Genomic DNA, 25390 nt, shown 5'->3' with positions numbered 1-25390 from the left:
CACACACTACCTCCCCAACTCAGCACACAGCAATAGGACAGAATGTGGAGAGGGAATTTCTTTGCTATCATAGAAGTTTAGAAAGATCCAAGGCTGGAAAGAAAGTGCTGAAATAACAAACGTAGTTACCGTAGAAAACCCCTAGCAATTGGAATCTTTGTTCCTGGTTTGATTTTAAACTGTTATTTTTAAAACCATCCCTCCCCCACTTCCATTTCTCCAAAAAAGGACATTGTCCTAGAAGAAAAGCATCAGCTTTAGAGGACATTCTTTTTAAGGTATCCACTGAGCATCCCAAAAGCAAGTTCATGAAACTTCCTAATGAGAATTGAGGTGTAGCTGGGGGCTGGTGACTCATGCCTGGCATCTCAGCTACTCAAAAGGCTAAGATCGAAGGATTGCAGTTCAAAGCCAGCCTAGGCAGAAAAGTTCCTGTGAGACTCTTATCTCCAATTAACCACTCAAAAACTAGAAATGGCACTGTGGCTCAAAGGGGTAGAGCACAAACCTTGAGCAAATTAGCTCAGGGACAAGCCCCAAGTTCAAGCCCCATAACTGACAAATTAAAAAAAAGGAATGTCTTACAGAAGACAGATAAGAGAACAATGTCTAAAAAACCTTACAAAATATAAACTTCTCCAGTCTTGCCATGAATCTCTTCAGTCCTCTGTCTCCTAGGCCTTTCATGAATGTGAGCACATCTGAATATTTGGCCTTCTTCACATGCCTATGAGGCCAACCCAGGAATGATATTTTCCAGAGCCAACACTTACATAGCAATTTATATTTTCAAAAGCTTCCATGTATCATTGAAGTTTAACCCTCATGGGAAATATAGTTGGCTATACATCAGACAGACAACTTAGGGTGGAACCAACTGGAATATCGTTATCTTAACTCCTGGACCAGTGGCTGACCCTCCTCCTGGAACTTACAGATGTGTTCCTGGGGCTTTCTTCAGGCTGTGTCTGCACAACCACAGGTTGCTGAAGAACCAGGTGTCTTCTGACCTCAATTCCTCTTTCAACCAAGTCTGGAGAGACTGTTGACAATGGCATTTCTCACCAGATGCTGGGAGCACATGCTTGTGATCCTAGCTACGCAGGAGGCTGAGATTCAGTGGATCATAGTTTAAACCCAGTCTGCATAGTAAACTCCACAATACTTTACCTCCAAAATAACCAGGCAAAAATTAAGGCTGGCAATGTGATTCAGTTGAGCATTAAGTTCAAATCCCAGTAACAGATAAAAAGAAATTTTCTATAGGCATCATCAGTGGTTTTATACAATCACAACTCTTAGATCAAGAAGTAACTTCTTAGAGCATTCATTTCTTCTAATGGGATTCCATCCTGAGAAATAGATACCATGATTTGTCTGTCTTTCATAGATGAAGAAACCTAAGCTCAAAGAAACTAGGCAAAATTCCCAGAAGCTTTCAGAAGGAAATGACAAAACCTTCCACATTGAACCTGGAATGTTCTGCTTCAGTGCTGACACTCCTCCCTGTCCCTGAACCTACTGAGATCATGACCGACAGGGAGGATGTGCCGGTCAGGCTCTTAGCACCTCTTCCTGTAGCTCAATCTTTAGTCTATATTTTTAGGGATAGGAAGTTGCTTTTCAAATTAAAAATAGTTTTCTAGAGGCAACAACGCAGACAACTCAGGATGAGGAAGGTCTTGAGAGGACAGAGCATTAGACAAAAATGCCTTATGACTGGAAGGAAGTGCATTAATGGAAGGCATGGGGTGGGGCCAATTGTGAGCAAGATTCCACAATATGACAAGGAGCCCCAGAGGTTACTACGAGGTACTTGAAGACAAGACACATGAAGTGAACTGCCTGGGAGGAAAATCATGTGCAAGAAGCTCCTATTGGTTCAAGTTTGACACGAGCAACACTTCCTGCTATCCTTTGCCTCTCACACTTACATGTGGTTCTTTTGACCAGATCCCACAGCCATTAGCTCAGAAATGAAAGCACTGCTCATCCCCAGGCGGTCCCTATGGCCACTGTTCTCCAAAGCAAGCCCTGGGTGGTCTTCCAGTACCAAATGGTTTTGCACAGCCCTTGCATTCCTACATAGCCCTCTTCTATTGTCATCCTTTATGTGGCATTAATTATTCTTTCTTTCCATTCGTTGAAAAGCTTTCAGCCAGAAAGAATCGTAATTAATTTAAGGGAAGAATATTTTTCCTGCATCTTACTATATCCAGTGTGTGATTAAAAGAAATGATTTCAAAGTGGGCATCTTCAAGCCTTATATGTAATATTGAACAGTTTTACTAAATAGCTTTTCAATGGGCCATTCATGTGTTATTGTGATGAGGGCTAGAAATGGTGTTAATTTCTGATAGAATACTCTAGAATGCTGAGTCCTCTTTGTGACAAATAGATATCTATGAGCAAAGGGAAAAGGATTTCAGCACCCCGGCTCAATGAGGCACAATTATTTTCACCAGGATATCACTTGGGACCTCTCTTGCTTTGTCTACACCCTTGCAAACTGCCATAGGGTTCATTCACAAATATTTTGCTTTTCCAACTAGAGTGTAATCTTCTTTCCCATGTGGCCTGGCTTGTCCTGGATTATCTTGATTAAAAGTGTCTTATTAATTGTGCCAGCTTGAATACAAAATAAATCATTTGACATTATAAAAAAAATCATGTTTGTTTTCTGGTTTTTGTAGGGGACTGGTCCTAGAAATAAGCCATTCTGACCCTAAAAGGGAGGCTTACAGGATCTGGATATAGTTTAAATCTAGGAATCATTGGCAGCCAAAAAGTTGGCAAAAGCATAATAACTATGCAAACAGCTTTTGCTGAAAAGCACTGGCCCCTTACTTGGATCCACAAATTAACTAAAAACTTGGGGAAAGCTTAGCCTTCTGGCCTCCACTTTGCTACCTGTCTTTGCTCCAAGCCATCCGCTTAGAATCCAGGAATGACACATTCCACAATGGAACAATTACCCTACAGGAAAGGAGCACAAGATCTTTCTGGGTGCAGGACGGACCACCTACTAGGCAACAATGACTTATCTGGACCAAATTGCTCCCCTCAAGTAATGGCAATGATATCAAATTTAATCTTCTCTCCATCAACATCAACCAAGCTATACTTTGACCAGAACTGTTTAGTAGTTATTTATACCTCTTAACCCTGCCCCCAGTGCTTTGTTTATATAAACCTAAAGCTCCTATCCGCACCCTGAAGACAGGGGAAAATGGGCTGAAGTGTTTACTTTGACTCTTCTGATTAGCTGCCCATGCTACGTAATCTATGTCCTTTCTCATTACCTGTCCCTTTATTTGTCACATTAGGGCAAGTGGCCAAATCTGGTATCACACAGTTCCAGGAATTTGGGTCTGGTATGTAAAACTCCAGTTACAAAACCAGGGTATAAATCAAATTGCTTATAGACAGAATATAGTATGAGACAAAAATGAGAGCCTGGCTAGAGAGAGGAGAGCGAATCCCCCAAGGGGCCCATGGAGAATGACTAAGACAAAGAAGAAGATTGCAAGGACCTATTGTGTTGGGGATTCCATGCAGGTCAACTGTACTCAGGGCTTCTGAGTTCAGTGAGAAGACTGGAATGGATGTCTGCTGGGCTGGGTAACATGGAGACTTTACTGAGATGTTTCTATGGAGTCAGGGAGAAAACACTGGAGGTAGATAAGATAAAGAAGGTAGGAAGGTAGATAAGGAAATAACCAGAAACAGCCAATATGAACTAAGCTCTCAGCAGCTACATTGAGGCTTGCAACATGGTTCAGTGGAGCACTGAGTTCAGATAAAAAGTACCAGTAGCAAAAAAAAAAAAAAGTACCAGTAGCAGATAAAAAGACATTTTCTATAGGCAGGTGTTAATTTTTTTAGGACTTCTGGTGTCACTTGGTAGCTAGTGTCATTGGAAAACAGTTTTTTCATTCCTATCTTAATTACTATTGTTGGCTCTCAGATTATTAGAGTGGTTATTAAGGGTTAAGGCAGCTGTACAATTCATAAGGATCTTACAGAAGACAAAAGCAAAGGGATGATACAGAGACAAAGTGCCTGCAGATGGTTAGATAAGACAGTAATATTTTTGTAAAATCCAGTCACAAAGTGAAGGAAGGAGTGACATTGTCCAAGAAGAGATGTACTTGTTACCTGGCGCGTAGGAAATTCTTCTGTACAATGCCTTAACATAATGATAAAATTGGGCATTCCTTGAACTTTTGTGTTATCTTTGAGTTGTTGTACAAAGGAGTTGCCATGCACCAAAGCAGATTATAAATACAGTGCATCTTGATCACTGTCACCCTTGCAACATTCACCCAGCCCTCCCACCCCTTCCCTTACTAATTTTATATTATGTATTTAGCGCACTTTTTTTGCCTTTTTTAACAAAGCAGTTCATGTGAGTACCCATTTCCTAGTACTTATTTTGTTGGACTTTGACTTAGTCTTTTTTTCTTAAGAATTACGTTATGTACACTCTCCCTAGAGTATATTCTACTACAGTTCATAATTTGTAACCACTTGCTTACCATCCAGTGTGCTTACTGGTAGATTTACATGTAGATATAAATACAGATCTAGATCTAGATATTGCAAATCCCGTCAAAGAACTGTGAAGGTATGCCAAGGCTCCAGGTTGGTTCCAGGCTTACTTGGTCCGGGGAGGTGACGAATCAGAAGTTCCAGAGGATGCATCAAGCAGCAGGGAGTACTGAAGCCCCAGGGACACAGATGGGAGTTTGATGAGTGACTCGTGCACTGGATGAGCTGATGATGGGTCGGAGGATGCATTAGGTGTTCCTTTGGCTTGGGGGTGCAGGTTGCATTTTTCATGGATCTAGCTCATGGGACTGGTTTTCTGACACCATTATTTATATGTCCATGTGTCTCTATGTTCCTCATTGAATTTGGTATGATGATGGGGGAATACTAGTCCATTTGTATAAGTAAGTTATTTATCAGTCTGTGCCTCGTGGTTTGTGTTGGATAGATGGGGATTGTTTACTTGCCTAAACAAAGTAAAGAGTCGTTCTGTATCAGCATTTGCACTCCTAATGGAGCGAAGTGCCGTTTTATAAAATGGAGTCACTCAGGGCAAGGCAAAGCCTGCAAACGCCTGCTCAATACATTAAGAAGAAAGTCAGACCAGGGCACGGCCTTCACAATGAGGGACCATTGGTGCAGACATAGTGTAAGACACTCCAGAGACTCATTGGATTGCATCTTCTTTAAAGGCTGAAGAAGCTGGATCTGGTGTCTAAGGGAATGGCAGCTGCAACCTGTCTCTACTGATGAGGATTCAAGTTTGCACATACACGGAGGCATCCTCCTTCTGGGCCTTGAGCCTATTGGCCCGTATCAACCACATTCAAGGCAGGTCTTCTGCACTCAGTTTGCTGCTGCACTTGCCATTTGTCTCTGGAAATGCATCACAGACACACCTAGAAATATGCTTTACTCATTTCCTAGGCATTTCCCAATCTAGCTAAGTTGGCAATCAAGATTAAGTATCCCACATCAGATGCAGACTCCCAATGACGATGGCACTGTCCCCTGAAACTTTGGAAGGCTAGCTCCACCAACTTTCTCTGCTTTGTTTCTTGCAAACTGACTCCACAGAACATTTTTAAATTGTTTTGTTATTATTATAACAGGGGGGTTACAATTTCATAAGTCAGGTAATGAGCACATTTCTATTTCTGGACAATTTCACGCGTCCCTTTGCTTTTCTTTTTTCCCCGCCTCCCATTCCTGCCCACAAGTTACATAGGTCATTTTCCATGTCATGTACACTGAATAGCATGATTTCATGTATTCACCCTTTTTCCCTCCCTTTCTTTGCCCTTCCCACCTTCAGCACAACAGCACATTGTTAAGTAATGGTTTACACAATCTATTTTTAAAGATAGTCAGGGGATTATGACCTGCTATTAACTTTCAAAGAATTGGGACTGTATTTTATGTCTCTGAAGGCAAGCCAAGTCCTCCCACGAAACAAATACACAGACAGCTTCATTCTCCTCCTCTCTTAGGGACCCTAGGTCCTCCCTGAAAGCTGTGGTAGTATACTTTTCTACACCACTGCCACAGCCACCTCTTATAGATGAGGAGATCTGGGGTCAAAGAGAGAGAATGGCTTATTAAATATATTTAATAGATCTAAAGCTACAAGGAGGCTTTTATGTGCTGACTGGCATGCTTTTGTCCTCAGTGTATATCAACATGTATAATAGACAAGACCAAGTATGTTGGAGTGTCTTGACCGAAAGGGTCTTTTTTTAAGAACCCCAGGCCTCTCTAGAGACCTGACATTATCCAACTCATTCCCTCTAGGAAAATCCCTACACTTCCTATGCTGTAAATATTGAATCCTATGAGATTTCCTCTCAGAGCTGAGGTACAGCTAATGAAGTCTCATGTTTGTACTGAGTTTGACCTGAAATCGTAAAAGAAAAAAAAAAGTGTTTGAACTTTCAGGTCCACCAAAATAAGGTGATTATACTTGCACCCATCAAAATGAGACAATGGGGTCTTCCAAAGAAAAGATTCCCATAAGTGCAAATTATTGAGATGCAAGTGGTTCCTTGTGTCAGCATGGAAACACCTAAGCCACCACATCAATTGGCAGCACAGAGCAGATGGCCTTCTTACCAGACTTCCCCACGGGTCAGAAATGTTTGAACCCACCAGCATTTGTGAGCCACCCAGCACTCAAAGGCCATGCTCTCCACCTTCACCTTAACTTGGTCCCCCTGTCACCTGTGCCACATCCGAAATCCATTTTGAAACCATCTGGAAGATCTCAGTGGCTAAAGTCCAGCTTCTCAATGGCCTTTAATCGTCTGTTGACTACCTCATCACTCTGAGACTCACCCCAGAGACTTGAAGCTCCATCTTGGCTCTCTGAAGACTTAGCTTCTGACATTTTGATGCACTTCACTCTCCAAAAGCACTTCTGTTTCTGAGATTATGGTTTCAAGCTATTGGATGAGTTAAAGGAAAGGCTGACTGAGCTGTCTTCCTGCTTGGGTCCTTTAGACCCAGTCCCTCCTGGCCTTCACTGTCTATTCTCCCGTAAACATGCCCTGATTAGCTTCTCTGTCACCACCATAATAATTGGTGGGGTTCTGACAATTGTATAATGTCCATGTATGTGACTGTGATAATATCATGCAGAATAGTTTCATTGCCCTAAAATCCTCTATGATTTACAGAATTGTCCCTTACTTTTTTTGCTAAATTTAGATAACCACTATTTTAGTTCCTCCATGGTTGTTTTTTTTTTCCATTTCTAGTTCCCAAATCATGTTCTTTCTGTAAAGCAGGTTTAGAAACTTTTCTGAACAGGGGTAAAGAGAAAATATGTTTACTTTGTAGCCTGTTATAAGTACTTATCTCCTCCATTATGGCATGAAAGTAGTTTATATTGTGGACAATTTAAACAGGCATGCCTCTGTTCTAATGCACTTTCATTAACAAGAGCAAACCACGGGCAGGCCTGGCTCACAGTCTGTCATTTGCAACCCAGTATTTTACGCGTATACCCATTTTCTTGGATTTACAACCAACTTACAGGTCCAATTCTGATTGGTTTTCTTCTTTCTGCCTGGAACTACATTTACAGAAAGGAAAGACACACATGATGCAAATGTACTCCACTGAGCACCTGTCAGGAGATATACGGGGAGCTGAAATGGAGAAAGGGTGGTGCTGTGTCCTCACAGGGAGTTTAGTTGAGGAAGAAATGGTAAACAGTCAGCCAACATTTCCTAGGTCTCGCCTGTGTGCCTGTGAACTTGTCTTGGGTGCAGCAGCTGGGCCGAAGACTGGAGTTCTCAGCCTCCTTTGCATCCAGGTGGAACCATGGACTGTTTCTCCAATGAGTAAGAGCAGAAGTAACCCAATCTACTCAGAAGCTAAGATGGCTGAGGAGGCGTTCCTTCCCACATCCTCCCCTACGTTTTGGCTGGATATGTACAACTCCAAGGGTCAAGAGGACAGCAGAGCTAAAAGAAACAAAAGACCAGCTGAGTGCTGGTAGCTCACGCTTGTAATCTTACCCATTCAGGAAGCTAAAATCTGAGGATGGAGGCTCAAAGCCAGTCCACGCAGATAAATCTGAAGGACTCTTATCTCAAATTTAACTAACAAAAAGCTGGAAGTGGATATATGGCTCAAGTGACAGAGTGTCGGTTTCGAGTGAAAAACTAAGGAAGGATGTGAGGACTGGAGTGTCAGCCTCAATCTTGGCACCAGTGGGTAAGGAGGGAAGGGGAGGCAGGGACCTGGTCTCTGAAGGTCCACATGGAAGCGCCCATCAGTCATGTAACTGCTAAGTCACTTGGATAGATTATGCCTGTCTGACTTGAAGACTTCCCTTGCTACAGAAGAACCATCGAATACAGAATGCAAACAGAGTGAATGTCATCACACACACAATATTCTATGAGAGTACCGAAAAGGGAACAATGGGAGAGACTTCTATCTAAGGATTCAGGTAAGACTAGCCCATCATCAGCCCTCCGTGACACATTAGAACCCCAAGCTTCCCAGCATCCCCCACTTGGTCACAAGAAGAGCCAGGATCTGCCTCCCTTTTCCCTGAATGACAATCTCACTCCCATACTCAGGACTCACAGGTCTGGTCAAGAGAGGGTTAAGCAGAAGCTACCTCCCTTGTTACTGTCCACTAGACAGCTGCTTCCAGGAGCAATCCTGCAAGGGGGTTCATGAATAAGCCAAGTCCTCTCCTTCCTCCTGGGTCAGGCAATTCGGGACACGTGACCTCTGAGTGCGAAGGTCTGGTCCACAGGGCCCTGTGTCTGTGCACACGTTTGTGTCCACCACAGATACTCAGCAACCCTGCCCCCTGCCCCTCATCTGACGGCAAGCCTGCAGTGTGGGAATCAGAAAACAGACAAAAAAATGGTGCCGGGTGAGGAGGAGAAGAAAGAAGATATTACAGCTTCTGGTTTTTTTGGTTTGGGGTTGTTTTTTTTTTACAATGAAAAGTGATTTCTTACCACATTAAGTAAAAAGAATCTTAATTCTTCTGCACACCCAACAAGCTAGTTTTCCTAATTCAGTTCTTCCCTGCTCTAACATTTGTCCTGGCAAGATAAATGGCCCATGCCATGTCTTTTCTTTCCCCTGAGCATCTCAAAAACAGATTTTCTTCTTCCATTTTTTTTTCCTGAAACAACCAAGCCTTGATCAGGGGGCTACAAACTGCACAACAAATGCACACACACTGCCACCATCATTACCACCACCATCCACAACTCCTTAGAAACCACTATTTAAGCCCATTAGGATTATGCTGGAAAGAAACTCATATTCTTCATAATCATGTTAGTTACAAATTAAGATGTTTGGCAAATTTACATCAGAGACAAACCAAATCTAAAATCGTAAGTCTGTTTGAAAGAACAGCAGACTTTCAAGCACAGCAGGTTGGATTAAAATAAACAGCTTTAGAAAAATCATTGACTATTTAAATTCTTTCTCTCAGTCCCATCTTTCTCCTGTTCATATCCATACACACAAATCAATCTGAATAAAATTAGAACTAGCGAGAGTTTTGTGAATTGCTTCAAGGCGATTACACAACTTTAACACCTACATTTCCTTGACCTATTGATGATTCCATGTGATCTCCCAAGGATATAGTCACAAGCATACAAAGGTTTAGATGCAAAATTATCTGTCAGAGAATTTACAATAGCAAAAGCATCAGACAAACTCCTATATCCAACAGAAAATCTTCATTGTGGATTCATAGAAATCCACTGGATACTGATTTCTATATAAGCCAATTGTTATTTCACTAAGCAAATATCAATTATGCTACAAAGAATAATGAAAAACTAAAACAAATGAATAAAACCAAATGTCATGTCTGTAAGACATTTTTGAGTACTGTGATATAAGCCCCCTATTATGACTGAACTGTTCTAAAACCTGTCAGATACTGCCAGTTTTAGGAAGAGTTTTGATCTGCATGGAATGTCTGATTCCAAGCATTCTTCTGACTTCTAACACCTTGGGCCTGGGCCTCTAGGATTCCATGTCATGATACTTTTATAAGACTTTATAATGTATGTTATGTGTATGTTATCACCAGTTATTGGGAGATAACTTCTATTCCATTCTTCCCCACATAGGAAGAGAGAAAAACCAAAGGCCTAGGGAGAGAAAGGTCTACAGTTCATTTTGGGGGTTGTTTTTTTTTTGTTTTTGTTTTTGTTTTTTTGCAGATCTTTTTTAAAGCAAAGAACAGAGAGAACAAAGAATAACCTTCTTTCATCATGTCACTCAATGGATGTCCTGGCCATCTGAGTGAGAATGACCAGAGCACCTCAGATCCTGGGAAGCTGGCCAAAGATTGACCCACAAGAAGGACTCCTGGACCCTGGGTCTCAGACCTTTGGTTCCCCTCAGCAAAGACTGAGCAGTGGCATTCAAGAAAGGTTGCAAGGGGCTGGAGTTTTGCCTAGCATGCACAAAGACCTGGGTTCCATTCCTCAGTGCCACATACATAGAAAAAAGCCAGAAGTGGTGCTGAGGCTCAAGTGGTAGAGCTCTAGCCTTGAGAAAGTCCAAGGACAGTGCTCAGGCCCTGAGCTCAAGCCAAGGACTGGAAAAAAAAAAAAGATTGCAGGACTCTTCTGTTTAATCAGTGAGCTCCCAGGTTATGCCTGGTGTTTGAAATGGATCATTCCAGCCTCTCTCAAATAGATCAAATATTGATTGGGTGCCCACTGTTTGCTGAGCCTGGTGCTAGGCATTTTGGGAGATGAAGCATGAGTATAGAATGATATCTCTGTCCATTTCACTTAGCACCACAGGTCTATGGGTAGCAAAGAGGGAGCTGTTAGTGTGAGTTCTCTCCACCCAGAAAACCCACATATACTTTAAATAATATGCTAGCATTTTAGAACATAGGAGCATAAATCAAGCTAGTGATAGCCAGTAACTGGGAAGGTGGAGATTAGAAGGATCACGTTTTGAGGCCAAGCCAAGGGTAAAGTTCACAAGATCCCATCTCAACAGAGGCTGAACATAGTAGTACATACATGCCTGTTACCCTGTCTATGTGGAAAGCATAAGCAGGAGGATAGAGGGCCCAGCTGACCTGCATGCAAAACAAAAACAACAACAATAATTTTTATTAAAGCAAAAGGAGTGGGCTCAAGTGGTAGACTTGATAAACATGAGTCCCCAAGTTCAAACTCCAGTACTACAAAAAAAATGTAGACATCAAACTAAAGGGAAAAGAAAAGAAAAGGAATTTATTCATTGTTAGATTGACATTTCTCAAAGTATCTCAGAGATATTACTTCTTATTCATCATGATGGTACACATGTGTAATCTCAGTACTTAGGAGGCTGAGGTAGGAGAATCCCAAGTTCAATACCAGCCAGGGCTTCATAGCTAGACCTTGTCTCAAAATATTTTTTTTAAAAAGGAGGAAAAGAAAAAAATATCCTGTAGACTCAGCTATGTATATGTCTCCACATCATTATGCAGAGACATGTATTTTTATAGTTTCTCTCTCTTTGTGTGTATACATTGGTATGTGCATTTTTAAAAGCTGGCTTCTCTATAATATGCCAATGTGGATGGATGTCAGTCTTTATTTATTAACTAGAGCGAAAACTGACATTATGCCAACTACTATGCAAAGAGTTCTTTTCATAGTATACTTCCAAGTTCCTCCAGCAGCCTTATTATCATTGCTATCCACAGTAATGCTGTGGGAAGTAGGGTTGGGAGAGGCTGAGCACTCACACAAAGCTATGGTGATGGCAAGCAGAAGGGAAGGATTTAAGCCCAGCCACATTTGAGGAGGCTCTGCTTTCAACCATCACCCCAAGTTGTCTTCCCAAGGGTTCTTTAGTTGCATTAGGTAAGAAATTTCTGGGTTGAACAAATTTAGACCAGTTTGCTTGCTGTAAAACTTCTCAGAGTCGGCCTTCTCACACGGTGTGGTTAGTGATGTGAGCACAGAGACTGAGCTCATGTTGCCTGAGTTTAACACTCAGCTTCGTCCTTCACTGGCTGAATGACTTTGGGCCCATATTTTCTCTCTCTGTACCTCATCTTTAAAACAATAATACCAGCTGCACCCACTCTCTTGAGCTATCTGCAAGGCCTAAGAAAATTAACCTAAGAACAAATCCCAGTGCTCATTCAGTGTTGACTATTTCTGGGGTGGGGGAGGGGGCAGCACTGTCAACCTTGAGCCCTGAGTTCAGGAAGCATCTCTCAGGAGCGCTGCTGTGATCCCAAGCATCCTTCTCACTCAACAATGAGGAAACAAAAAGGACAAACCTGACTCCGTGTCCAAATACAGGATGCCAGTGCAAAACCTAGCCCAGATAGAAGTCAGGTCCCTTGAATGCCCAGCCAAAGCCAGCCACACTAATCCATCCTGCCTCTCTCAAGCAAGCAGCCATTTCCTACATATCTACTTATAGAGCTGTAACTAACTGGAAAATCGGAGCTCTAGCCTTCTTTCCTCCCATAAGCATTCATTCAACCATCGATGAAGTTTTAGAAAGAAACATAACCAAAAGCAAGAACCATCCTATTGCATCTAGGGAGGCCCAGTCTGTCCTCACACCTCCCAGAGCACATGGAAAAACTCAGGAGAGCAGGAAGAACAGATACCTTTCTTACACTCTCAGATAGAGTAATATTGGAAAATGGGATTAAGGAGCCAGGAGTTTGGCCTAGTGGTAGAGTGGCCTAGCATGCACAAAGACCCCGGTTTGATTCCTCAGTACCACATATATAGAAAAAGCTGGAAGTGGTGCTGTGGCTAAAGTGGTAGGGTTCTGGCCTTGAGAAAAACACAAGGACAGTGCTCAGACACTGAGCTCAAGAAAAAAAAAATGAGATTAAATGTGAAGACACCATACGTGAAATCAATGCGCTATAATGAAAATTACCATGTTAAAACAATTATGAACCTCCAGTATGTGCCATTTTGTGTAATGCTCCATGTTTTGCTCTGTAAGTGCAAAATTCTTCCTCTAGGAAGAATTGGACTGAAAGAAATGAGTTACAAGTCCCAGTCAATGGCTCTCCCTCAGGTAAAGGCACTCGCTCCTGCTGCTTCTTCTCACAGAAACACCCAACCTGTCATCCCTTTTTTATCTTGTCTGCATAGAAGTGAACTCACAACTTCAGTCACAGTGTACATGCTACAGTGCACCTTCAGTCCTAGGATATTGGTTATTATTTATTATTTCTGAGTGCCAAGTGTTCACCTGGAGGAGAGGCATACACTTAAGAGGGGCCTTTGAGCTTCTGGGAAAGAAATAGTTCTTTTGGGTCTGCCAAACAAATAGTCATGGCACACAGCAGTCATTTATTTTTATTTTTTCATTTTTTGCCAGTCCTTGTCTTGAGCTCAGGGCTTGATCCCTGTAATTGGACTTTCTCAAGGCTAGAGCTCTACCACTTGAGCTTCAGCACCACTTCTGGCTTTTTTATATGTATATGGTACCGAGGAATTAAACCTGGGTCTTCATGCATGCTAGACCCAAGCACTCTACCAGCCCAGCAGTCATTCAAATAGGATATGCCAGACAGGATATGATGGTACAGACTTGTAACCCTAGCTACTCATGAGATAGAAAGAGGAAGATTCCAATCAAGGACAACTTAGGCAAAGTTAGAGAGATCTTAAACTTTAAAAAAAAAAATGTGTTTGTGTCACAAGCCTGTGGTCCCAAGCAAAAGCACAAGAACCTAACTGAAAAACACTCAAAACCAAAATGGCTGGAAACATGGCTCAAGTAGTAGAGTGCCTGCCTAGCAAGCATAAGATTTTGAGTTCAATCCCCAGTACATCAATCCCCCTCCACCAAACAAAAAATAATAAATAGAATTTTTCATCAGTACAATTTAAGGTAATACACTAAGCACTAACTGGGAACCTACTCTGGGATCCAAATAAGGAAGAATTTTATCTTTTTTAAAAGGTTTTTCCGCTTTATTAATCCCTTCATGAAAAATCTGTCATCGCCGCAGGTCAAGTCATTGCAGGATCTTTATTCCTTTGGTTGTTATCCAATCTCCAGCTCACATTTTGCCAGCTCCAATATTGGCCATTGCAGTCCATCTGACTTTCTTCATTCTGTTTTTATGTGTTCTCTGCTGTTTCCTTAAGGTCTTTGTCTTTTCATACAGGCCATGTCTTGCTAGTCTGTGTTTGGGTTCCTTTTTCTTTGCATAATTCAAGAAATCATAAATCATGCCAAAGCCAGTTGTCTTGCCACCATAAAATGGGTTCTGAATCCAAATATGAAAATGACATCAGGTGCAGTCTTGTACTTTTGGCAAGTTTTTCCCTGATTTCGGTCTTCCGTACTGTTGCCTTTCTGGGGTAAAGGACATCAATAACCATCTGCTTCCTCTGAATTAGTCAATTGGTCATGAACTTCCTGTCCAGATAGTTACTGTGTCATTCACAATGGTGGCAGACATTCAGACACCTAGGGTAGGAAAAAAAGAAGAGTTTACCTTATTAAGCGAACAAGAAAAACGTCTTATTTATTGCGTGTGTGTTTTTTTCAATATGCTCAGGAGTTTTTGCCAGAACTAAGTAGTTTTACTGTGATCCATTTTCTTATCATTTTCTGCTAGGTGTAGATTCAGCCTCAGTCAGCAGCACATGACATAGGAATGAGAACGATAAGAAAATGTCATGAGCTTCCTATTTTGCTCAGTTTGACTATTCATCTGCTCCATCCCTTTGCCATCCCTCTCATCTAAGACATGGTTTATGATCAACAGCATCTACCCTGCTGAGTGGGAGATCTGCCAGTAGCACAAGGATCTATCAAGTTCATACCAGAAACTGTGTGAGGCTCTGCACTGCCTACAAACAAAACAGCTCACCCCCCAGAGTTACCATTTAAGATCTCTAGAGCTAAAAACCTTTGACTTATCCCCTCGTTAGGCTGTTGAGGATACTGAGATCCAGTCTGGAGAAGGGACTTTATCCAAAGCCATCTCATACTGATGACCTGAACTGAAGCAAAAACACAAGTTGCAGCTAGATACAGTGACTCAAGCCTATGATCCTAGATACTTGGCAGGTGGCACTTGGGAGATGGATTACAGTTCAAGATCAACCTGAGCAAAAAGAAAAAAGGGTCCATGAGACTTCATCATCTTGACCAATGACTGGGTATGGCGGTGCATGCCTGTCATCCTAGCAACATGGGAACACACAAATAAGAAGATCACATTCCAAATTGGTCCAATCATAAAGCGAAGCACAATCTCAAAAATTGCCAAAAATGGTATGGTAGAGCCTAGCAAAGACAAAACCTCCTCAGTACTGGAACAACAACAACAACAAAAAGGGTTGCAAGCACCCTCTGTCCCAATATGTTGCCCTCCAACATTAAGGGTAGAAAATGTCCTCACTCGTCTTCCTTGTGCCCACCTAAGGTACATGATTGGTTAAAGGATTATTGTGTTAGAATTTCCTGTAAGCCCAGATAGTTGGGGGGAGCAAAAATAAAGAGGATGGTGTTTCAAGGCTAGCCTAAGCAAAAATTTAGACAAGATGCCATCTCAACAAACAAGCCAGATTCATTCATAGTTATTTAGAAGGCATAGTTAGGAGCATCACTGTCCAAAGCTGGCCCCAGGTTTAGAAGAAAAAAAACAATGAGGGACCAGGAGTTTGGCCTAGTGGTAGAGTGTTTGCCTAACATGCACAAAGACCCAGGTTCGATTACTTGGTAACATATACATAGAAAAAAAGCCAGAAGTGGTGCTGAGGCTCAAGTAGTAGAGCTCTAGCCTGGAGAAAGTCCAAGGACAGTGCTCAGGCCCTGAGCTCAAGCCAGGACTGGCAAAAAAAAAAAAAGAGACCCTACCTGGAAAAAAAAAAAGAAAAAGAAAAAAAAGAAAGCAAAAAGGAGTTGTGTTCATGGCTCAGGGTCACAGCTCTTGTCTTAGCAAGTGAAGGACCCTGAGTTCAAACTCTATTACTCTCCAAAAGGAAAAAGAAGTTTCAAAGGCAAAAACATTCTCAAAATAGTTCTAGGAAATGTTTAAGAATCACAGAAGAAATTTATAGTTTTCAGATCCAGAGAAACATACAAATGGAGTAAGGAGTGAATTTCCTGGGGTGGAGGTAGGGAGGAGTGTCCATTAGACCTCAGTGTAGATATTTCTCCTGTATAATTCCTAGCCTCTCAGTACCTACTTCTGCAACTGAGATCTAGAAAAATTAGAGCTCCAAATATGAATTATGTGAAAAGAATCAACAATGAACCTGGCTGGTATTTACTGTGTATCTTTTCTCAGTCTGTACATACTTTGTATCCTCATGTCATGAAATCCCAGCAGGAGGAAGTGGTATTACTTCCTTCTGGTATATAAGTTACTCAGCCAGTAAGTGTAACTTGACACCACACTCAGGTTCCTCTGATGTTAATGACCATTCGTTGTGTACTACACATCAAGAAAAGGGTTGCATTTTCCTGGGAAGAGGTAATGGGAATGGGGAAGGAGGCAGAATAAAATGAGAAGGGCAAGGAGAAGGTGGTGAGTCAATGAATGTTTAATGAGTCTATGCTGTCAAAGAGCCATTTTGCCAGGTATCTGTCATGAGGATCTCTACTAAGGTACAACATTTGTACCTACTGGCTTGTCCCTTAACTACCATCTCTATGATGCCTCCTGATTTGTCCTATTTCTTACCTCTCTACTTGGATCATGTGTAATGTGAGGAAAATTAGATAATTATGCAGATAATATAAAGCAGAGAGTACATCCCCTGGCACCTGGCAAGTTCTCAGAAAATTACCACTGGTGAAATCACAATCCCTCAAAGAATAAGTTTAAATATATGGAAACTGAGAGATGGGTTTATGACCAACTGGTCTACCTTCTTCTGCTGAATGCACCTTGTAGTTTCTGACAGATGTATTTTCTTCCAAGCCAAATCCCATACTCCTTCCTCCCTCCCCACTTGTTTCTTTCGCTCCTCAAAGTTTCTAATTTTCTTCAAGACCTAAATGGAATAAAAACTTTCTAGGAATGGAGCCCAAGACAAACTGTCTTCTGTAGCAGGACTATAGAGCTAGAAATACCATGTAAGCCACATATGCGATTTAAATGTACTAATCCAATATATCAAAACCAGCATCCACTGTCATTTTAATATGTAACCAATATAAACTTAACAAGAAACTACTTTTGTGTTCTTGTGTTTATACTAAGTCTATCACAGTACATCTGAATTTGAACTAGCTCCAATTCCAGTCAAATTGCTGCATGTACTAGCAGCTTCCAGTGGGAGAAATTTTACCCTTTAAAGGAACAAGCTGACCCTGCTCCTTTAAAGACCAAAACATCTCCGGCATTAATTGTGGGAGAGGGCTAGATCATTAGAGTAGCAGGTGGTCCTGTTGGTCTCTCTGCCTCCAGGGAATCTGAGAAGAAGGAGCCTGCCCTACCCAAAGCATATGCAGCAAACCTATCTAAGGCACTGCCGATAATGCATTCATAGAGTTTCACACCTCAGCACACAAACAGGCTCTAGCTAAACAGGCTTTTAAAAATATCTTTACGTTTGTAATCGCCCATCCTCACTTTACAAACATACTTCCTCTGTGTCTCAGCACTCCCTTTTAAAGGAGTCCCCAAGATCCCCATTTTCTCCTGATGCCCAAGGATGACACAGTACTGAATCATTTATTGTTGTTGTTGCTGTTGTTTTTGAGGTTTCTGAGCACCCATTGTACCCTTGGTGTCCTGAATGATTTGGATATGTAAGGCTCCTGGCCTCAGAGTTTTGAGGGAGAGTACATGCTGTATTAGGACAAGCCTTTCCCTTGCCATTTCTGGAATTTTAATCACCAGGCAGATGTCCCAGAATGAGAACCACTGTGGCTGTCTACCTTGAAAGCTTCATCTCTCTTGGCTTTAGTTGCATTGGGTCATTTTCTGTACACTTTCACTTCTGAGGTATTGAAGTTAGCTACCCTGGATCAACTCCATCATGTGTTCAAGACTGGTTATATGTGGCTTCCCTGGGTCTGAGTTTTCTGACCCAGGGAGCATTTTCTTTCTCTAGCCAATTGTAGACTGTCCCTTATAAGACATGGAGGCAAATCAAGCATTTGCTCACCTCTACTTCCTGCTTCTATCTGGAAAGACCACCTGGAAGACTGTTGACATCTCCATAAGGAATCTGTGAAACAAATGCTAGTAGGATCTGACTCAGGAAGATAGGCACAAGTGAGAGCCTTCAGAGTAGACTGATTCCAATGGCCAATAGACTAACTGCTTAAATTGTTTCCTGCCAGTCAATTCTCTTGATGACATGTGGACACAATGTCAGTGTTGAAACAAGAAATTCCCATTGCTTTCAAAACCATTAGACTAAAGGACTGTTATAGGTTTCAAAGTTTCTGGAATTAAACTATAAACTACATAATGAATTCCTTGAGCAAATCTAAACTCTCCCTCTTCTTTGGCATTTAATCCACTGCTCCTAATCTACCACCTGCAGAAGTAGAAAACAACTGATCACTGGGCTCTAACAGAGACAAAGCAAAGGTTAGGAAATAAATTTGGTTTCAGATAAACCTTGTTTCAAATCCCGTAACAGTCATCATTTACTTATTATTTAAGCTCACCCCTCCTCCCAAGAAACTTTGCATTAAAGTTTTCTTGAGCTTTCATTGCAGACACTTCTCATAACCTACCTACCCTAAGATCTCCTAAATTTCTCCCCAAGTATAATTTACAGCCCTGTGACAAAGCTTACTTTTAATCAACTCTTCCATAAATGTTGTTATAGAACACACAGAATGTGATTACCACCATGGTTGATTTATTTATCTCTATCAAATGAAGATTGATAGTAATTGTTACTTAAAACATCTATCTGATCAGGAATTAATTACAAAAATAAGTATATAAGGGCCGGGAGTTTGGCCTAGTGGTTAAAGTGCTTGCCTAGCATGCACGAAGACCCGGGTTCGATTCCTTGGTACCACATACATAGAAAAAAGCCGGAAGTGGTGCTGAAGCTCAAGTGGTAGAGCTCTAGCCTTGAGAAAGTCCAAGGACAGTGCTCAGGCCCTGAGCTCAAGCCCAGGACTGGCAAAAAAAAAATAAGTATATAAATATATATCTATTATATATATGTATATATATATATATATATATTTAAAAACCACAATTCAAAAGCAACAAAATAAATGAACTCAATTAACAAACAGACAGACCAGACCTGGTGTCCTATCTGGGAGGAAGTTCAAGAATGGCCTGGAAAACATATTAGCAAGATCCCATGTCAACAAACAAGCCAGCATGGTAGTATATATTTATAATTCTAGCTACATGAGAAGCATAGGTAGAAGGATTGTGGTTCATGGTTGTCCCAGCAAAGAAAGAAAAGTATGACCCTATCTGAAAAAAAAAAACATAAAAACAAAGAGAGGAGGAGATATGGCTCCAGTGGTAAAGCAGCCTTGCTCTTCCTCAGTGATTTCTTGTTGACAACACTGGCCTTGTGAAGCCATTAATAATGACAGGTATGATGAGGCAAATGGATGGACAGCAGCAACAGCTTAGGGATAGCCAAGACACAGGGTCCTCATTGGAACAGAGACCCAAAGTCATCCCAGGAAATCACCGGTACCCTCACAGGCCACAGAGCTGCTTGCTGAAGGAAGCAGGACAGACCATGTGAGCCTAACCCTGATTTCTTCCCACACCTCCACATTCAGAGACAGACTTGGGCGCCAGCAGCTAGACAAGTGAGGCGTGTTGCCCACGCTTAGGTCTTATTTTTTTCATAAAAAGATGTTAAAAGGAGCCTTTCCTCCCCCTTACATGCAGCATAGAGAATGTGTCATTGTACCACATGCTTCACAGTCCAAGTATAGATGTTGTAGGGGGGGAAAATAGTGTGTTTTCTGAGACTGACAGGAAATGACATAAAGCTCAGCCAGAGTCAGAACTGAGGTTGAACTGTCCTTTGCTCTGGCTTGCAGCACTTCCAGACAATCCAGCAGGCTGCTGGGGCCCTGTCCGATACCTGACTCTCAGATAGATGTGATAGGAAAGAATGGAGAAGTGGCTGGAGATAGAAGAATGTGCTGAGGCAGGCAGTGGGGGCAGGGGCAGCTGAGCTGCACTTCCTGTGTGCTCTAGCCCTTTGAAGCAGCTATTGCACTACCATATTCATCTTACAGGCATGGAAATGAGGCCCAGAGAAGCAACCAGACCAGACACATCAGATCCTGCAGTGAGAAGAACATGGAAGTTTTGTGTCCCACCATATCAGCCTCACTGGCTGGTGCTTAACAGCAGCACATGAGGGTTTTAATAAGCCGTCCTCTGCTTCATCTTCTCTCTCCCTTTTCCCAACAGCTACCTTTAGAGAGTCAGATGTGCTCCCTGTTCCTAAGACCTCCTCCCCTGTATTCCTGATCATACACTCAAAATGGCTGCCTCCTCATCAGGAACACCCAACTCCTTCTGACTTTTCTCCATGGTGGCCTTGTGAGCCTGGCTAGGGAAGGTCTGTGAAGTAGAGTCTGTTCACCTACCAGCTCTGCATCTCAGTAGTTGGGTGGTCAGATCAACCTTATCTAATCTCCTGGGCCTCTGGATCTTTCTCTTCTTTTCTTTCTTGACTATAAAAAGGATAACATTTCATAAGCAAGTTGGGTTGCTTCCAGGAATGCGAGCTTGGTTTTGTATTAGAAGGGGAAAAAAATCAATATAATCCACCACATTAAAATAAAAGAGAAACATTTTATGATTGTCTAAGTAGATCCAGTAAGAGTAGTTGATAAAATGTAACATCCATTTGTGATTTAAAGGGGAAAAATGCAAGGCTGGGATTGTAGATGAGTGGTAGAGCACTGACCTAACATCTAAAGCCCCATGCTTCACTACCAGCACAAATGGTGATAAAACAAGGACAAAATCAAATAAACCAAAGCTACAACCTTAATAATCTAAGAATAGACGAAAACTGTTCATCTGATGTTTAGGCTAGGTTAGTGTGGGAAAGGGTGGGTAGATAAAGAAAGAGTTTTAGTGATCTCTTACAGATTTATACATTCTTGACAACTAAACTAACTCTGACGCCTGACCTGATGTGCTGAGGGCATGGGTCAGTTTGTTGTATAAGTCATGACAGAGCCAGTCGCTAGCTGGGAATCTTGCTCAGAGGGGCAATAGAAGGGGCAAACGATGGTACTTTAGGGAAACAACTGTGGGACTGCCAGACTTTCTGCAGCTATTTCTACCTCTTGGTAGGTGACTGTAAGTGATGAGTCATTATTCTTGCCACTTAGCAAGGGAGAAGCAGATACAGACCAAGACTCTTAGATGCAAATGTATATTGCCTCAAAGATTGACCCCTTATACTATTCTGAGTCTACCCTCAGTCTAGCCCAGAATCTCACATTAACTGCTTGCCTCCATCAAATCCCCGAAAGCACGGGAACCAAGGTGAGTATAACAGAGGCAGCAGTGGTTCTCAGATATAGTGAGATGTTGAAATCCACCCCAGCACTAAATGTTCTGGATTATTTGATTTTGTAATGTATCTACAATGGCAATAATCTTCTGAGATTTAAGACTCTGTGCACCTCTTGGGGAGCCACACTCAAATAAGGAAACCGCCACGTGTCTGAGTGAAAAGAAGTCACAGAAAGGTTCTTCACCCAGAGTGTTCACCAGTACCAGTATTTATTCTGGCTTCCTCCAAACATCTCTGGATCTTTTCACTTCAGATTCTTCTCTAAGAAATCATAGTATCCTCCCAAGTTCACCGAAGATGGCCAGAAAGGTAAGGTGAGGGATGGATGAGAGGAGGAGAGAATAGACTGATTTTTCCTTGTTATCATATTACGTAGAGTTTGAGTGTGGTGTGTGTGTGTGTGTGTGTGTGTGTGTGTGTGTGTGTAGCATCAGGCAAAAATGAGCATTAGTATTCTATGCATCCACAGCGGTGGCCCTTAGTATTGAAGAAAAATAATGCATAATGAGAATGCAGAATATTCACATTAGAGTCATGTGCAGTGGTATTTTTCCCTGAACAGTAATTGTATAATTCAGATGGTTATGTGGGAGCATAACCCCCTCAGGTACCCCCTGAGGCCATCTTTTTAGTCTATCCTGCCATGGGGGATCAGCAAATCTCCATGCAAGAAGCAAGAATTTGCCATATGCCAACCTTGAGTATCAGCCCAAGGTGGTCACTTTCTAACATCAAGGTGCCTCCCTTTCCTTGTCCTTAAAATGAGAATCAGTACACCCAGCTCCCAGAGTCCATTGTTGTAAAGACTAAACCAACAACAAAAGTGAATGTTCTTTACTAGAATGTTGAAATCTGGCTGTCACACTGTATTCCCCTCAAAACGGACCGCACACAAAAGTTTCTTGACACCATCACTTTGTCCCTGGTATGTGGGACTATTCTGTGGCACGTCATCTGGAGGTGGGACCCCTCAATAGAAGTCCTGTGTGCAGTGCTTTTCCCTAGCAGTTTGATACAGTGCAAAAAGAGGGGGGGGGGGCTATTGGCTATTGTTATTGTTATACCTCAAAGAGAAAGGGAATAGTAAGAATGGAAGTATCCTCATCTAAAGGGGAAGATGAGATGGAATATAAGCCAGAATAGATATCCCTGCTCTCAGCCAGTGGTTATGATAGGGATTTCTGAAGCTTTGCTCAGGTTGGTCTCAAATTTCAACCTCCCAATCTCAGCCTCTCACCAGTGCCCAATATACCAAGACATTTCTTCCTCTGGGAACTATTTCCTAATCTTCTTACCTAAGCTGGCTCCCTCTAAGCTCCTCACCGTCTCTTCTCCATAGCACCTACCACACTACCATTGTTTTACATTTAGCTGTTACAGTCTAAGGTCAAACTTCACCTGCTTTCCTTATAAGGACCTTATTTGGCCCTAACTCCAACACAAACAAAAACAAATGAAATGAACCAATGGTAAACAGTGAAAGATACTGGGCTTCTTTTACATTAAGCTTATCTCTGCCAAGACTAGCTCTTGTCCTGTTGCAGTATGGGTTTTCTAGTGTATCTGAAATACACTATCTGAGCATATTTGGGCAGGCATGTCTGGTACAATGAGAGATGGTCAGACAATCTTTCTGCCACAGAGACAGAAGCAGCCAAAAAATCATAACCAGCACTTCCTTCTATTTTAAGATCTGCCTCCTTTTTCTCCCAGGCCTTCTCAAGGCAGCTTCCAACCAGGAGCAATACTCCATGTCAACTAACAGGCTTACCCTCCAGAGGGTCTCATTTCAGCAGAGTCTCGAACACTATCCTTCTGACCCAGCATCAGTGGTTTATGAAATCCATAGCCAGCAACACGGCAGGCCAGGCTCTGTCAGTGAGTTCAGAGTAGGTGCATGGCAGGTGAGGCGATGGCCGGGACCCTCATGGGGGAACTCAAAGCTTCTCAGCATCCCACTCCAGATGGCCATTCTCAGATATGGCAGCTGTGAGTGATACATTTTTCTGGGACAATTACTGAGCTTCTGTACAAACAAGATTTAAGCCAACATGAAAGATAGAGTGCTGACATTTTTTTTTTCTTTCCTGAGGTCCTTGAGGTCACAGGCAGCAAAAACACATTCCCCATATTGTAGAAGCTATTGGCCTGAGCTCTTTTTTCTGAACAAAAGAATGGGAAGAACAGAGAGAGAGAGAGGTGAGAAAAGAAAAGGAAGACTTGAAGGAAGCAGAGAGGAGAGAGGATGAGGAACCGTGAAGAGAAGGAATTTATTTTTTATTAAATTCCACCACCAGCAAGCTCTGCCTACATGGCTCCTGCTTCCTCCTGCAGAAGCCCCAGGCAAACCCAGGTGCTGTGTCAATTACAGAGAAAATCGATGGTGATACTGTTCGGTAGTCCTTTTCACCATTCAGCGCGGATGGTATCCTTCACTTTCTAGCACTGATTCATTTACTTTCAGCCTCTCTGGGGGCTGCTGACATATTGCTGCTCCGAAGAATCTGAAGCAAAATCTCCTTTGTTTCTTACTGCAACTTGTTCCTCTGGACAGTTTGTTAGAGGATGCCACATGACCTTGATGAGCTTGGAAACCTGAAGGGCAAAGCTTTACGGAGCCAGCCACATACCTGGTCCTGACTTCCTCCATCCTGGCCTCTCCCCCTCTCTTCCTGGTGTCTCAACCTCACAAGGCCTCCAGCCTATGGGCTAAGAACTGCTTCCTCTTCTGTGTCTATTGATTCTAACTCCATCCCTGCTCGTGTGCTAGCATGCTCCTATTTAAGAACACCAACAATGGAGATTTTTAGATGAATAAAACCTATTCCAAAATGGTAGCACTAAGGAAGTCAGCTGGAGTGAAAAAAGCTTGGAAGAGCCCTGGAAGAAAGGCAGGAAGCTACCTGCCCACATGACTGAAATCCCACCACTGGAGACATGGAATTTGATTACATAATATCCTTTGCCTTTGGTCACATTTTAGCCTTCAGGTAGTCCCTGGGCTAACTTGCTATTCATGCAATAACAAATGCACACAAACATTAAGGTAACATAAATTTAGAGTACTATAAACTTATTCTTTTGCAACTCTAGAGATCAGAAATGACACCGGGAGATGGTTTCTTATGATTCTGAGGAAATACTCATTTTCTTCCTTTTTCTAGTTTCTCAAGGGCCTATGTCCTTGGCTAATAGCCTTTATCTACCATGACAATCTCTCTCTCTCTCTCTCTCTCTCTCTCTCTCTCTCTCTCTCTCTCTCTCTCTCTCTCTCTCTCTCTCTCCTCTCTCCTCTCTCCTCTCTCCTCTCTTTTCTCTTCTCTCTCCCTCTCTTCCCTCTCTCCCTTCCTCTTTCCCTCCCCTGTGTGTGTACGTACACATGTCTTATGTATGTATGTATGTATGTTTGTTTGTTTGTATATATTTGTGTATAAAGATATTGGAAAATATATCTTTGCATATACTATATATATATATATATACATTATCTATTGACCTGCCTATCTACCTCCTTACGTGCCTAGCTATCTATCCAAGGAAGAGCTGTGTTCTTTGATGGGGAAACTACATACAATGACGTAGAAGTACTGTTATGCGGTGGTAGGTCCCAGTCTATTCACTGAGGCATACTTACAATTCAAACAGAAAACTATAGCCTTATTAGCTTGCAATGTCAGAGAATAGAATTCTGGAGCAGGTAGAAATTGGAGGAGTAAATTCTGGAAAGAAGAGCACCGTAATAGGAGGTGCCAAAGGATCCCCATAATTATTAGTTTACTACTTAAAGGTCCACATACAGCTCAGGAAAATGGGTTAAACAAATTCTTATGTTTTTCTAC

At 42.0% G+C, this 25390-nt stretch overlaps 1 pseudogene; it reads right to left on the bottom strand.

Annotated features, from left to right (window-relative positions):
• Positions 1-14101: 14101 nt before the first annotated feature.
• On the bottom strand, positions 14102-14485 carry LOC150049645 (small ribosomal subunit protein eS24 pseudogene; annotated as a pseudogene).
• Between the last annotated feature and the right edge of the window lie 10905 nt (positions 14486-25390).

The sequence above is a fragment of the Megascapheus bottae genome, chromosome 19 (genome assembly GCF_031878675.1).
Source record: "Megascapheus bottae isolate mThoBot1 chromosome 19, mThoBot2.hap1, whole genome shotgun sequence".
Lineage (NCBI taxonomy): Eukaryota > Metazoa > Chordata > Mammalia > Rodentia > Geomyidae > Megascapheus > Megascapheus bottae.
The sequence above is the reverse complement of the archived record's forward strand: the minus strand, read 5'-3'. Positions and strand labels throughout refer to the sequence as shown.